The 13,991-nt window shown below is 37.3% G+C and overlaps 1 protein-coding gene across 2 annotated transcripts in view; it reads left to right on the forward strand.

Moving 5' to 3' along the window:
* Window positions 1-13,991, forward strand: part of LOC116175917 (serine/threonine-protein kinase 32B) — a 267,380-nt gene that overhangs the window by 17,002 nt on the left and 236,387 nt on the right. The gene's annotated exons all lie outside the window — the stretch shown is intronic.

Consider the following 13,991-nt stretch of genomic DNA (forward strand, 5'->3'; position numbering starts at 1 on the left):
ATAAAGACTCTATTTTCTGGGGCGATTCTAACTGAGGTGTTGTCCGTCGGTTAAGTTCGCGCGCGTCTAAACATAAACGAAGCGAGCCGTTCTTCTTCTTCACGATGACAAGCGGGTTGATAATGTTAGTTGTGGCCTTCTCAATTATTCCGTCTTCGGTCATTTTCGTTAACACGGTTCTTACTTCATTTCGATAATGGAAAGGCACCGAATACGTTTGGATTTTCCCCATTTTCCTATCATCCACTTGCAACGTGTGTTCGTAACCTCTCGCCATTCTCACTTCGTCATTGATAAGTTCACGATTTTCCTTCAGTATTCCTGTTACCTTTTCCGACCACTCTTCTGGGCAATTTAATTTTGACATTTTCCAATACTCCTCATTCCCCCATTTCTGACAAACGTTAATTTCCATTTCGTTATCCGGGTCTTTCTTGATCTTTTCGTCTTCTATTTTCACTTCTAATTTTCCTATTCTTACATTTCCTTTTCCTATATCCACAATTCCATCATACATTTTTAAAATGTCAATCCCGATAATTAAATCCGCCTGCATCCCCGCTAAAACCAATAATTCTTCCTGCAGCCGTTCACCTCCTACTTCAATCCCTAAAATAAATTTTCTTTTGACGTTGGCGAAATTTTTCTTATTTGCCGTTATTAATTTTAATCCTTTAATGGGTACGGTAAAACTCTCCACTCTTCCTAAATTTTCTTTAATGAAATCTTCTGAAATTAAAGAAACTTCCGCCCCCGTGTCAATCAATGCCTTGGCCCTTTTTCCTTCCACCAGCACCCCTATTGTTGGTAAATTGGTAATGAAGTTGTCCGATTTGTCTTCCGCACTATTGTCGTCAATTTGAATAAATTCTTTCGGGTGCGAGTACACGTATCCGACAATAGCGCGGCCTCTTAAAAATCCGTCGGTGGTGGATGGACTTCGGCTCTAACCACTTCTATTTTGTTTTCCTCTCCGGTGTCCCGCGTCGGTTTTAAAATCTGGTTAATACGTCTCCTGTCCTGTTCTGCATTTCCCTCCCCTCGTCTCTCTTCTCGGGCTCCTCTTGCATAATCCGGTCTTCTCTCCTGCTCCCTCTGGTCCTTCTGATATTCCCTTTCGAATTTCTGTTCATAATTAAACTCGCGGTTAAAATTCCCTCTATTGTTGTTATTCCTATTAAAATTCCCATTATTCGCATTCCTGTTATAATTTCCATTGTTGTTATAATTGTTGTAATTTAGGTTCAAATTCTCCATCCGGTTACCCCTTTCTTGATACGCTCCGTATGGTCTGTTTCCTCTCCACTGGTTTCCGTATCCTTGTTTTTCATACTGCCGTCCTTGCTCCCTGATCTTATAATCGTAGGCGGCGTCCTTCTCCTCGTCAGCCGTGTCGTAACGTTTGAGCATCCTTAAAAATTCTTCGTACGTGGTGATGTCGTCCTTCGTGACCTTCTGGGAAATCTCCTCTTCATAATGTTTTGCCAGCCGCCTTACCAGCACTGATTCCTGTATCCCATTTTCTAGGTGTTTAAATTGTGAATAATTTTCCATCAGGTACTTCACACGGCTACCCCTATTTCGGTTATACTTTCCCATGTTTAATTGGTCCCGTGTTTTATTTTGCTCCCAATCGCCCCAGTATTGGCTTATAAAATTTTCCTTGAATGACTCGAAGTTGGCAATCTTCTCGTCCACCGTGTCATACCAAATCTGCGCGTCTTCCTTTAGAACACTTCTTATCAAGCTGATTTCGTCCACGTTCGTGAATAGTTTCCCAAAAATTCGCCTGTTGTTTAGGATCGTCGCCTCTAAAATTTTTAGAAACGTCATAGGGTGGACTTTTCCCTTACCCGTGAACTGTTCCAGACGATCTAGGTCCCCTTTAAAATTGTTGGCGTACTGTATTCCTCCCTGTCTCGGCTTATTCTCCAATTCCTTCCGTAGTTCTTTTAATTCTTCCTCACTCGTACTTTTATTTTTGTTGCAGACTTCTTGCATATGACAAAATCCCTTTTCAACTTTTTCAAACTCCTGCTGCGTGTAGCTGACCTCCATCCTAATCTGGTTCTCTACCTCCATCACTCGCTTGTTCACCCCTTCGTGATGTTGGTGCAGCACGCTGATGTTCTCGGCCATATCCGTCCTTAATTCTCTAATCTCCCTCGTATTTCCATCGGTCTTCTTTTCTACCTCTCTGACGCTCTCCTGCATGTCTTGCCTAATCTCGTTCATGATTCTCACCACGTCCTGTCTTAATTCCGCTGTCGTTTTATTCTGGTTCTCTATCTTCTTATTTATCTCTTTTATCTGACCGCTCAATTTGTCCCCCAGTTGGTTATTCATTTGCTTATTCTCTGTCCTCATCTCACTCATCATCGTTATCATTTGAGCAAAGAACCCTTCCTGCATTGTCGTTAATCCCATTGTAGAGACCTCTCCTTTTCCTTCCGGCACGTCGACTGACCCCGGTATTATTTCTGCGCTGACGTCCGTCGGTACATCAATTCCACTCTCGGGCTTCGAATCCATAATCTTCTCTTGTTAATAATTTACGCTGTTATAATTATACAAAAATATAACAAATAACCGTCTCTACGCTCGCTGTCACTTTTATTTCTTTTCCAAATCTTATAAAAATTTTTGTTTAACTTCCCTGTCTCTACTCAACTACCCTTCGCAATAACGTTACTACCTAACCCTTTCTTAACCTGTCACAACCAAAAACCTCTTCAAATAATTGCGTTAAAAAAAATCCTTTAAACTTATCGTGTCGGATACCAAATAAAATCTTACCCGTCGCACAATAAATCCTGCCTACAATGAACTTTAAACTTTCAATAAAAAACGACCTACTTCCGCGTTTCCCTGATGCCTCACGCTATTGGGCGCCAATTAATTTGTTGTGTAAACTTCCTAAGCCTGAAAGATACCCACACAACTTACCCTTACTAGCTCAATCCCACACAAACTCTTAAAAACACAAATCTCAGGGCCCGTAAAATGAGTCCGACCACCCCTTTTCTTCGTCCGGACAAGGGGTAGCAACCTCGCCAGGTCGGTGGCTAATACCTCCCTTAAATTCCAATATGAAACTTTACCCCCAGATTTAATAAACTTGAAACAAAGTAAGAGACGCCGACAATTACCTCTCTTTGACTCTAATAAACAAAACCTGGATTGCAATGACTGGTTTAATTTCAGACAAAAAATTGCGTAAATTTCTGTTTTACAAATTGTTACAATTTTAAACAGATAAATGACACACAAAAAAAAAAACAAATTACTCAAACATTACAAACAAAACAAGACAAAACAAACCACTAACTACTACTTACTTTTAAAATTAGTCCGAATAACGTACTCCGATAAAAAGAGGTATCCGTACACAATCACGCAAACCAAACACTCAAACACCGACGTCTTCTCTCTTCGGGTACCCACAAATTCAAAACTTCCGTGTTTCCGCAAAATAAAAAAAAAAAACAGGACGCGACAAACTTCTTAAACTTCTCAAAAATTCTTCTTAAACGGCAGACAAAAATTCTAACTAAACCTGGATCCACTACGCAAGAAACTTCCACAAAATTCAAAAAATCACGTAACCGAAGAAGCGCCGGTTGGCTTTGTAACGACTAAAAAGCCCCGCTCTCTTCAAAAATTTTCTATTTAAGCCAAAAGCCCTTCTCCTTTCTTCAACATCCCGTCCGCCAATCACGCGAAGCGTCGATTTTTCAACTTCTTGCTAAACGGCACGTACGCCCGGCAATTCTGCGAAGAACCTTATCTCTACTTCGCGCTATACCTCGTTAACGGCAAATAAAATTTAAAAAGAAATTTACATCGAAAAAAATTCTAGGAATAAAATAAAAACAGAACACTTCTAAGAAATTGAACCAAAACTATAACATGAAATTTACGCAATCCTGTGTCTCAAATTATTAATAACCCCCCCGGTTAATTAATTGAACTAAACAAAATTGTCACATCCAGACGCTCTATAATTTCTTTCAAGTTACAACTAAAACAAAATAACACAACAATATTTATGAACAAAACAGTTTTACAATACAACCTTTAAACTGAAAGTTACATGGAGGACGACATTTGTCCAACGTGTGGGGTGTCGGACACCCTGACGCATCGTGTTTTCGCTTGTTGAGAGTACGATGGTGTCTGTTTACCTTTGTCGGCAAGCCTTACCCTAATGTCTCCACTACATCCTAGTTAGAATACCAGATGCTATTGTTCTGTGGGTGTTTACGTCAGTATCGTGAATTTTGCTTATGTATCTACTCTACCTGCCATTGTTTCTACTACGTCTATATATCCCAAAGTGGACTGGTTGACCAAAGTACGCAGGGGCGGTCATTACCAAACAGCGTTGACCTTCCCTAGGGTAATTTTTCCACGACAGCGGAATCTCTCGATCTTGATAACGTTTTCAATTAGAAGGTACAATGAAACGGGGACACGTACTACTAATAGTGAGGATTTAGAAATAGTTCGAGGGATAATAGACCGTGACAGGTACATGGGCCAGAGGCAGAACGCCCCCGCCCCTAAAATCTGTAAAACATGGTTAATTAAGTCCTTCAGCATCCAAATAGAAAGGTTATGAGAATGATAGTCAAGTGTAGGCAAATAGGCACAAATTCACAATAAGTAAATACAAACAAAATGTTGGGCACCATTTATCTAGTTAAAGAGTACACTCTCTTTAATCTAGTGATCCAGATAAGTGTCCAAAAATAACGTGAAAAATTAAATTTAGGTAATTAAATATGTCATTATAGGTGTGATAACCGCCAATCGATCTACAGCTAGTGTAGTGAAAATGACAGATCACCTGACAAATAATGAGGGCAACTTTAACTAAATAATAATTCTGACCATCATTCTTTACAGGTCTCCCTCCAACGCTATCAGGGCCTGTTCTCACGGCCCACGTTTCAATGGAGTTATTTTGTTACATCAGTCATTTATGAAGCCTATGGAAATTAAAGTTTGTTTGGTAGATAAACGCTCACGGTTAGAGCGGGGAAAGGCGTGTACTGTAACTGTGGTTCACATGAGCAATCCATACGTCGTGATTGTGGTTATTGTGAAAGCCGTGTTCGTATTAGCTTGACGTTAAATGCTATGCCACATGTTACGCCCGTATGAGTTCGTAACATCCACATTAACAGATTTATACTTTTCGGTGCAGAGTAAACTCCCGATACCTGTTCAGTAAAATGAGATTCGGTCCACTTTTGGAGAATCGAAATTATAAATGTAATGTACAAAGGTTATGCTTCCGTTTAACTCGTAACTCCAAAACTTCGTAGAGATATTATATATTCGTTCGTTTTAATGGAGTCCATTACACGCGACGTTATGACAAAGTCGGCCAGGAACGTTTACTAAATCGTTCTCATTGTCGCTGTACGCAGACAATTTGGTTCGGCACCTCAAAGGTGTCGTTTAGTAATTTCGAAATTCAAATTCCTTTGTCGCGAGTAAATTAGCAAATGTTCGGAATATCAGCCTTCTGTAGAGGTTTGGTCAAATTTGAATTTTACTACTCTGCGAACTATTTTCGGTCAAAGGTAGATATTATTTACATACATTTTTCATGTACTTACCTACATAAGTATTTTCACAAGGCGAAATAAGAAAAACCGGGAATTGACCTATTTTAAGTGGGTAACAAAATATTTAGATGCTAGTTTCGCTTGCAACTTTTTGGGACATGACATTTCAAAAGTCAAATTATAGGCTACAATTGAAATTAAATTACTAAAATCAGTGTAATGAAACTGCGTTGTAATCTGTATAATTAAGGAATTTGAATGGCTATACAAAATACCAACTTAATTACCTTTTTGGAATTGCGTAGGTACTTAATTACCCCTTATATCTAAAGCTGGAAAGTTTGATTATAATAATACCTTTTAATTGTGTACTTTAAAAGCATGAATTGGTAAAGTACATCTACGAGACCGGCAACTTGCCACAAATAAACGATAGCTTTGTAAAAGCAATTAGTATTTATAGTAGAACCATTATTCTTCACTTAGGGTCTTCGAATATACTTTCGTGTTGGTTTTTCAGCATTGTTGAGGTAGCACACTGTCAGGTGGTACAGTAGTCTTAAACCTTTTTTTTTAATATTCTGGCAAATAAAACAATCAGGAACAGTCTTTCATGTTTCAATTAAACTTAATTAGCCTTAATGTAATTTCCTTTGCTGCCCCGAGAACGTACTAATCCAGTAGGTCTTCGCCGAAACCAGAAAGGGCAATTTAAATTTGAATTAGCACACAATTAATTGATTGACAATGACCACATTCATTATGAAACACAAGTATAAATTGTGCACAACTCTTGTGCAGATAAAGCGCATTTTTTTAACCGAAATAGCTTTTGTTTTGACATCACCAATGGATATATTTCTTGCAGACGTCTCAATCGCCCTTTGGGAGTACCCTCTTCCGACAATCCGTTCTTGAGGTATAAGAGAATATACCCGATCACGATAAGAGGTCGAGGAGGAGGGCTATGGTTGGTAGAAATTAATTCCTTTCGTCGAGACCTTTCATTAGAGTACCATGAAGGATAAAACTACTTCCACCCCCTCCCCCTCCACCCCGTACTTTGATAAGAGGACAAAATGAAGGGCAGTAGTGGTAGAAAAGGGTTCCTTTCATTGAGACCTTTAATTTGAATACAATGAGAGATAAGGGTTAACTGGACGTATTTTAGCGTAAAAAATATGTACGCTGTGCAAACTAACAGCTTCCGTTTTTTCGTTAACTCTAGTATTTAAAGAAACACCACTTCCACCATAAAATAGACTCGTTTTTTAAGAATTTTCAAATAACTCAACGACGGACCGCGACAAATGTACAGAGCCTCTTCAACAAGAAACGCACAATTTCCCGAAACACCTGCGTCCTCGTTGTCAGCACCAAAACACGTGCGTTAATTAGATTTTGTCTAGTAATAAAACTTCTTATCGCAAACGACCAGATGTGTCTTACTTCTAACACCTTATCTACATTGAATAAAATACAAAAGCGATAAAATTTAAACAAACATTTTGCATTTTCAAAATTTCTGGATTCGTTATATCAAAGTTTTCTTTCACGCGACTGATTTGCGGTGGCTGAATGGGACAGGCGGCAAATAAATAGGGATTTTGAGGACCAGATAAAATACTACAAAGATCCATATAGGAGAAAAACAGTGGGGATATAGGGGACTCAGACAAACGTTTTCGCTGAATAAATCAGTGGTCTCAAACTTTTCGTTTGGAGCTACAGCTGAAAAACTTCCGTAATTGTTTTACCTATCAGTATCCAGTAACAGGTCTTCGCTTTAGGTTTTAAAGAGAAATTTTATACGCGTACCGCTTCATAAGGAGAGAACATTATTAATATGTATTAAAGAAAAACAAACTTTACGATAAAGAACAAGTCTTCGAGTAGATAACAGTTGAAACGTCACAGTGTTGCCATGATCTCACAGACCAGAAAGTTTCGTTCTGTTTTCCGAAAAGTCGAGTACGTGACGAAAATGCGGTATTTGTATTGATTAATCGGCACGTTTTCCACAAAAGTTACGTTTAGGGAAAAGGGAATCATTTCATACATGGATCCGGCGAGATATTTAAGTAAAAATCTGGTGGGAGGGCGGGATTTTCACTAAAATTTTCTCAGGGAATCTATGTCGGTTGAGCGCTATCTTTTTCAACCGCATATTGTTTTTAGCCAAATTTCCAGTGCAAATTTACATATTGTGAACACGAAAGGTTTAATAGATCGCGTAAAACGTTATTATTAATTCAAAGTTCGAACCGAAGATCGTATAACTGCAGTGTGTAGGCAATCGTTGTTCTCACAACCGGAGACAGTGCCGCCATTTTTAGCAAATTTAATGAACGTGGGTGTAAATTCGCTACTAGCTGTCAGCAGAAGTAAACTAATATAACGTAACTGGTTTATGCCGAAAGAGAAGTTTGTTACCTGAAAGAAACGATCGTATGGTTACTGTATGTAATTTTCAAACGTGAATGCTGTATTAATAAAGAAGCGAACCTTTTCTCGTTTTGAGATATATTTGGATAATGGTGTTTGTGTTCAAATAAATTGTTACTACGAAAGTGTTTGTGTCCAAGGTGCAACATATTCCGTTGAGCCATATTTGTAGTGGCAAGTTACGTAAAAAATCCATTCATTAATCAAAGTTGTGCATCCAAGTTGTTTATAAAAAGCGGAAAAAATTTACGAACAAAGCGGCTACCGGTCAAAAGGTTAATGGCAATTAAAGTTTTTGTTTGCTCTTAAAACCGTAAGTTACAAGGGTAAATTTATACATTGCTGAAATATCGGTAATCTGTTATTGTGGATAATTCATAAGTTCAACTAATTAAAACAGAGTAAGCATGTGTAACGAAGCACCCGTCTTGATGTCGAAACATGTAAAAATTTTTAGTAATCACTATGTAGACGGCCACCGGGCATTTGGAACCAATGTAAATTTGGACTTCGTTACAAAGAAGATTGTGGCGTCTGAACTATTTATAGAATGATGATTAATCGTCGTCACCAACAAAAAAAGTAATTAAGTCACCATTTGAAACCAGTCTCGACAAGATATTACAATTATTCTTGCGACTTGCAACAGCTGTTATTAGTTGGAAGATGAAGGCGAATTAATATTTTGAGATTTCAGCGCTGTTAATTAATTATTAGTTTCCAATAGTAAGTAAAATGCAGGATAGAAACAAGTATTCGCCGTGGAGACAGCGATAAGAGCGATAGAGAGGTATTGCCGATTTGAAATTGAACTCCAATTAGGCTTAGGATTATCGCATATTGAAGTTTGAATGCGCCATATTAATGACTGACGTTTTAATGAGTTGTAGAAAAACCATCAGTCGGTGTTGAAGGTAGTCTTGAAAGAAGCGCGCTTATAAAACTTGAACTCTGATATCGATCCCAGATTTTTCCGATATCGGCGGTAATTAATTAAAAACAGAATTCTTTTGGATCGTATAGCTAACCAAAATGGTTAGTAATTACTTAACATCAAAATACTAATTCATCATTATCTTCCAACTAATAGCAGCTTTCGAAAGCTGCAAGAATAATTTTAATATCTTGCCGAGGCCGGTTTCAAATGGTGACTTAATTACTGCTTTTGTTGACGGTATCGACGGCTGAAGCACCATTCTATAAATTCGAACATTTACCTTAAATCCTACACAAAACAAATAAATTTATACCTATAATATAATAATAATAATACGCTTTTATTCCCTGTATAAATAACAATAGAAATATATATAAAAAAAAACTAACCTCGGGGAAAGGGACTAGATTCAGCGCACAAAACACTGTTAAATAAAAAAATATCGGTTCCAAATACCCGGTGGCCTTCTACAGCACTCACAGGCTCACTCAAATTTGTTGCATGTCTTAGAAACTGGTGTTTCGTTACACCTGAATCAAGATGCGTCAACAACCCTTCGAAATCAATATTCGACAAGTAATCCAATTCAGTTGGTAATACGGGAGGTCCATTCGTATTGCCTAAAGCGTTCCACTATCCACTTTTCTAAATTGCTGCTTCCTGCCAAAGGAGAAATCCATCTGACGACATTTTTGCTTGTTTAAAAGCCAATGCAAGCAGAAGTCATTTCGCTGAAACAAAAACATTCTCCGCTATACACAGTCTTTGAACAGTGATAACAATTTCATTACTTTTGAAAGACTGCTCAAAGCTAGATACGTAAACTGGATGCTTTAAACTTACAAAATAATACCCTCCCTTTAAAAAGTTTAATGCGTACTTTTTGCGGATATACTCGCCTTGACTACGATAGATTTTCAATTAAAATTGATATTAATATTACCCTCGATGATTTCTGCTTTTATTACCCTTACATCAACAGTGGTAAAATTTTGCACGAAATTAATTTTTTTATGATCGTATCCTACAGAATCAATAATCCCAACTAAACATTAAAACTTTTAACATTAGCGGTAATCGACATTGTTACTATTTTAATTTGTATTTACTACACCATAAAATATGTTAAATTGTTACGATCTCTATAGATAACGAAGTTTTCAATTACCTTAACGGAGTTCTTAAGAATATAAACGTCGGCGTCGTTAAACATATTGACGACCGATTATCATATTTTAAGCGGAAGAAAGTTAGAAAATTCGGGTAACCGCACAACTTTGTTTCCTCACGGAAACATCCTAAACTTTGAAACAAAGAGCCGTACCGACCCCCTTTCTTGTGAATACATTCTACCCCTCTTTTACACAATGAATTCGACCTAAAAAAAATGCAATACGCGGAACTTTTTTTTAACGGCCTCCAATTCGCTTTATTCCAGTTAAAAAATGAAATAATATCGGGTGCTCCAAAAATAATAAGGATCGTTTGAATTTCCTGCGTTTCTTGACACTATTGAATTGGCGGTATGAGTTATTATTAGTTAGTTACTATGATGTCATAAATTAATGCATTACCGCCGTGAATTTTGTATACACTCTGCATTAATTATCGTCTTTAGTTAAAACAGTTTTAATCAGAGCTTCAACAAGTTTCGTTAGAGTAGTGTAGCGAATTTTCTAGAGCGATATCAAGGCGCCATTAAGTCGGTAAAGGATTAGGCACCGGTAACAAAGAATTAAAGCGGGTGTGACGGGTGATTTCGGGGGAATCGGATAGGTTTATTCGAGATTGGAATAGAAGTTATAGTTCCATCATGGATGCCGAAGTGATAAATAGTTATTCGCGCTTGTTGGTTGCTATAAGTTTGAGTACAATAAGCGATAAATAATTAAATGTTAGAAATCAATCAATTTAAGTGCCCTTATAAATTCATTAATAATAAATAAATGAGGTAATTAAATTAAGTTACGCCTCAGTTCACATATTAATTAAATTAAATTCACGATGCCTTGTACACCAGAACAGGGTGCGCTTATTTTGAAGGAGCAGTAACGAAGTCCTGCACGTGATTAAAATGAGACGTGATCTTACTCTTTATGATCATGCCGTGAGCAGTTCCTCATTCCAAATATAGAGTTGTACAATGTAATTCAATTTGTCATTTTATCTAACTGTTAACATTTTATACTGATAGTATAGTGTTCGGGTAACTTATAAACTTGGCTTATTCTGAAGGTGCAACCCTACCTTGTACTAAGTTTGAGTATCTTTCAAGTTATAACCAATATCAATCTTCCACCCATATACGCTACATACATCTATCACGTATACCTTATTTACTGCTAGTTGTGTTGTTTTTAAGGCAGTGCTGATCGATGAATAGTCATGTGAAAGATGAGACTATTGTAGCGAATTGTATTAAGCGACATCAGGGCGCCATCAAGACTCCATTAATCTCCGGCGATAAGGAGTAAAAGCGAATGTGACGCATTTTTTCCGGGAAATATGATGTGCTATCTGCACTTTTAAAGCTGTACGAGAAAATTGAATCGTGTTTAATTTTATCTAACATAAGTGCTGAAGTGATGAGTAGTAAACTAATCTATTTCAGAACAGTTATAAATTCTCATTTGATATAGGTCAATAAATCATGTAATTAATTTACGTACTATTAACAGCTTCCTTAAGTGATTAGAGTAGCTCCCTTTACCAAAAGTATAATTTATCTGAATGACGATAATCACACAACTAATTGAAATGAATTTCTTTCTGTTGGTGGTAAGAACTGTGCCTTGAATCATTTTTGACGTATCGTATTTTATCGAAAGTAAACAATTCAGTCGATTTGCACCACAGACATTGTAGGAGGTGTTGTAGAAAAAATCTACTTAAAAATAAAGCTTTAAGCTATTTGTTTTAGATTCTTTTCCCTCACACAGATTTACCTAGATTTGTAACCTGTCAGTCTTTTACCGAGTACACTAATACAAACTAGTTTGTCTGCCGAAAACAGGATTTGCATGTTCCAAGTTTATGAGGCCGATAAAAGAGAATGTCAAAGTGCACATCATAAATATGGCGCAAAAGAAATCTAGAAAGCACTGCCCCTTTAATTATACTGAAGAAACACATTCACTTTTATGAGTTATAGGGGATTTGTGAGTAAAATATGAGGTTTTTTGCTCCACATTTATATGTACATTCACTACATTTAGTTTTCTTACGATAACGTATACAGGGTGTATGTCGAAATAATCTTTACCTCATGACTCAATCCATACGATCTTTAAAGGTTAAATAACGAATCTCAGCGTCGTTCATCAAAATTAGGAAACACTTTTCTATAGAAATTCGCTGTTCGACAGAAAAAAAATCTAAGATTTTAAATACAGTTACCGATTACTATGATCAATAAGACAAAAAGTTCGTAAAATGGTAAATTGCATGTGCATATATAAAAAACACTTCAAATTTGCATTGCTCTACTCCAGTACCAACTACCATTAATTTAACAGGAAAAGTGCAAGCACTAAGTAGTTATGTAAAAAATCAGGGGCCTCTTTTTTCGTATTGCTAGAGCTGCGATCCGCACGAGGTGAGGAAGCAATATGATGCTGCGAAGAATCGGAACTGTATGAGGTACCTCCTCCAAGGAATAATTGGTTAGTCGAATCGTACAAGGCAACGGCACATTAATAATATATTTCTACGTGAATTCATAATTCATATTTAATCGAACAATATAAAGGCATAATTACATGTAGGTACAGTATAATAAACGTGGTTCAGGTAACAGCATTCAAAACAAAAGCTTGGAGCACGTCATGCTTCAATAAACAAATACCTGAATTTTATGCAAAATGTAAATAATAGCAAATTGCAACACAAAATCCAAAGATTAATAATTGGTGGTACTAGAAGGTATAAAATTATTACTATCAAACAGAACAAACAAAACAAACGTTGGGAAATAACCGACACGTGTGCACACTCGAAGTCTTCGGAAATCTAGCGACTACGCCAACTTCCCCGCAAGTTTCGTTGCGATAATCTCTGTTCCCGGCATTTGTGCAGAATGGTCGAAGTCGAAGACTTATCACGATGTTGCATAGAGCGTTTCGTAATTTCTTCATAGTGCTATTCTTACAGTTGTAAGGTGTGTTGCCTAACCGTTGGAGTATGTCGAACTTCGTTATAGTAGGTTCGCTCACAAATGACATGAAAATAAAATAATATAATTACAGGAAAAATCAATAAATTATAGTAACTAAATCACGTGAGCGAACCAAAGTAGCGGCAGTCTGCGGCAACATGGATGTGATGTCGGCGGAATTGACAGACTCGAGTATCACCAAGGGATACGGACTTGCCTCTGGTCAAGTCAGCGGGTGGGAAGCCTCGGGTAAACTCAACCAGAGTTAACGGAAGCTGCAGGAATCGGATGAGTTCAGCAAATAGCGGCGGTTACTTGGAAGTATTACAACAAAATTACGGCGCTCGGACTATACGGCACATTCCCTGGCGAGAATGAAAGCAACAAACCACAATTTAATTAGCGGCGTCTACGGGAAAGCAAATACAGGAAAGCGAAACTATCCCCCTTATAATTAATGGAACGGAAAGTATTCTCCTAAAAGTAGTTGCAACCCGCAGAAGTGGGTCCGGACGGACGGAGAAAACGCAAACCATAGCACATTTTTTTTATTCTTAACAAATGCGCTAAAAAGTTCAGTTCTTACTATATAGCAAACTCTGAATTGAAATTTAAGACTCTCATTTAATTGAACTATTCCCATAATGTAACTTTAGGAAGCTAGCGCTCTTTTCCTACTCCACTTTATTAATTAAACGTTGCAGTCATGAATAAGTACTTATACCATTTCATATATTTTACATTGAATACGAGATGGAATGAATATACCTAAATTGATGCATAAATAGACGATTTAATCGACAGTACTGGGTCAAGAGATACTTGGGGAACACGAATAAAATGTAAATTGGTATATAAATACTTCCAATTTTAAAAGGGG

The sequence above is a fragment of the Photinus pyralis genome, unplaced genomic scaffold, assembly GCF_008802855.1.
Source record: "Photinus pyralis isolate 1611_PpyrPB1 unplaced genomic scaffold, Ppyr1.3 Ppyr1.4_LG7, whole genome shotgun sequence".
NCBI classification, from domain to species: domain Eukaryota; kingdom Metazoa; phylum Arthropoda; class Insecta; order Coleoptera; family Lampyridae; genus Photinus; species Photinus pyralis.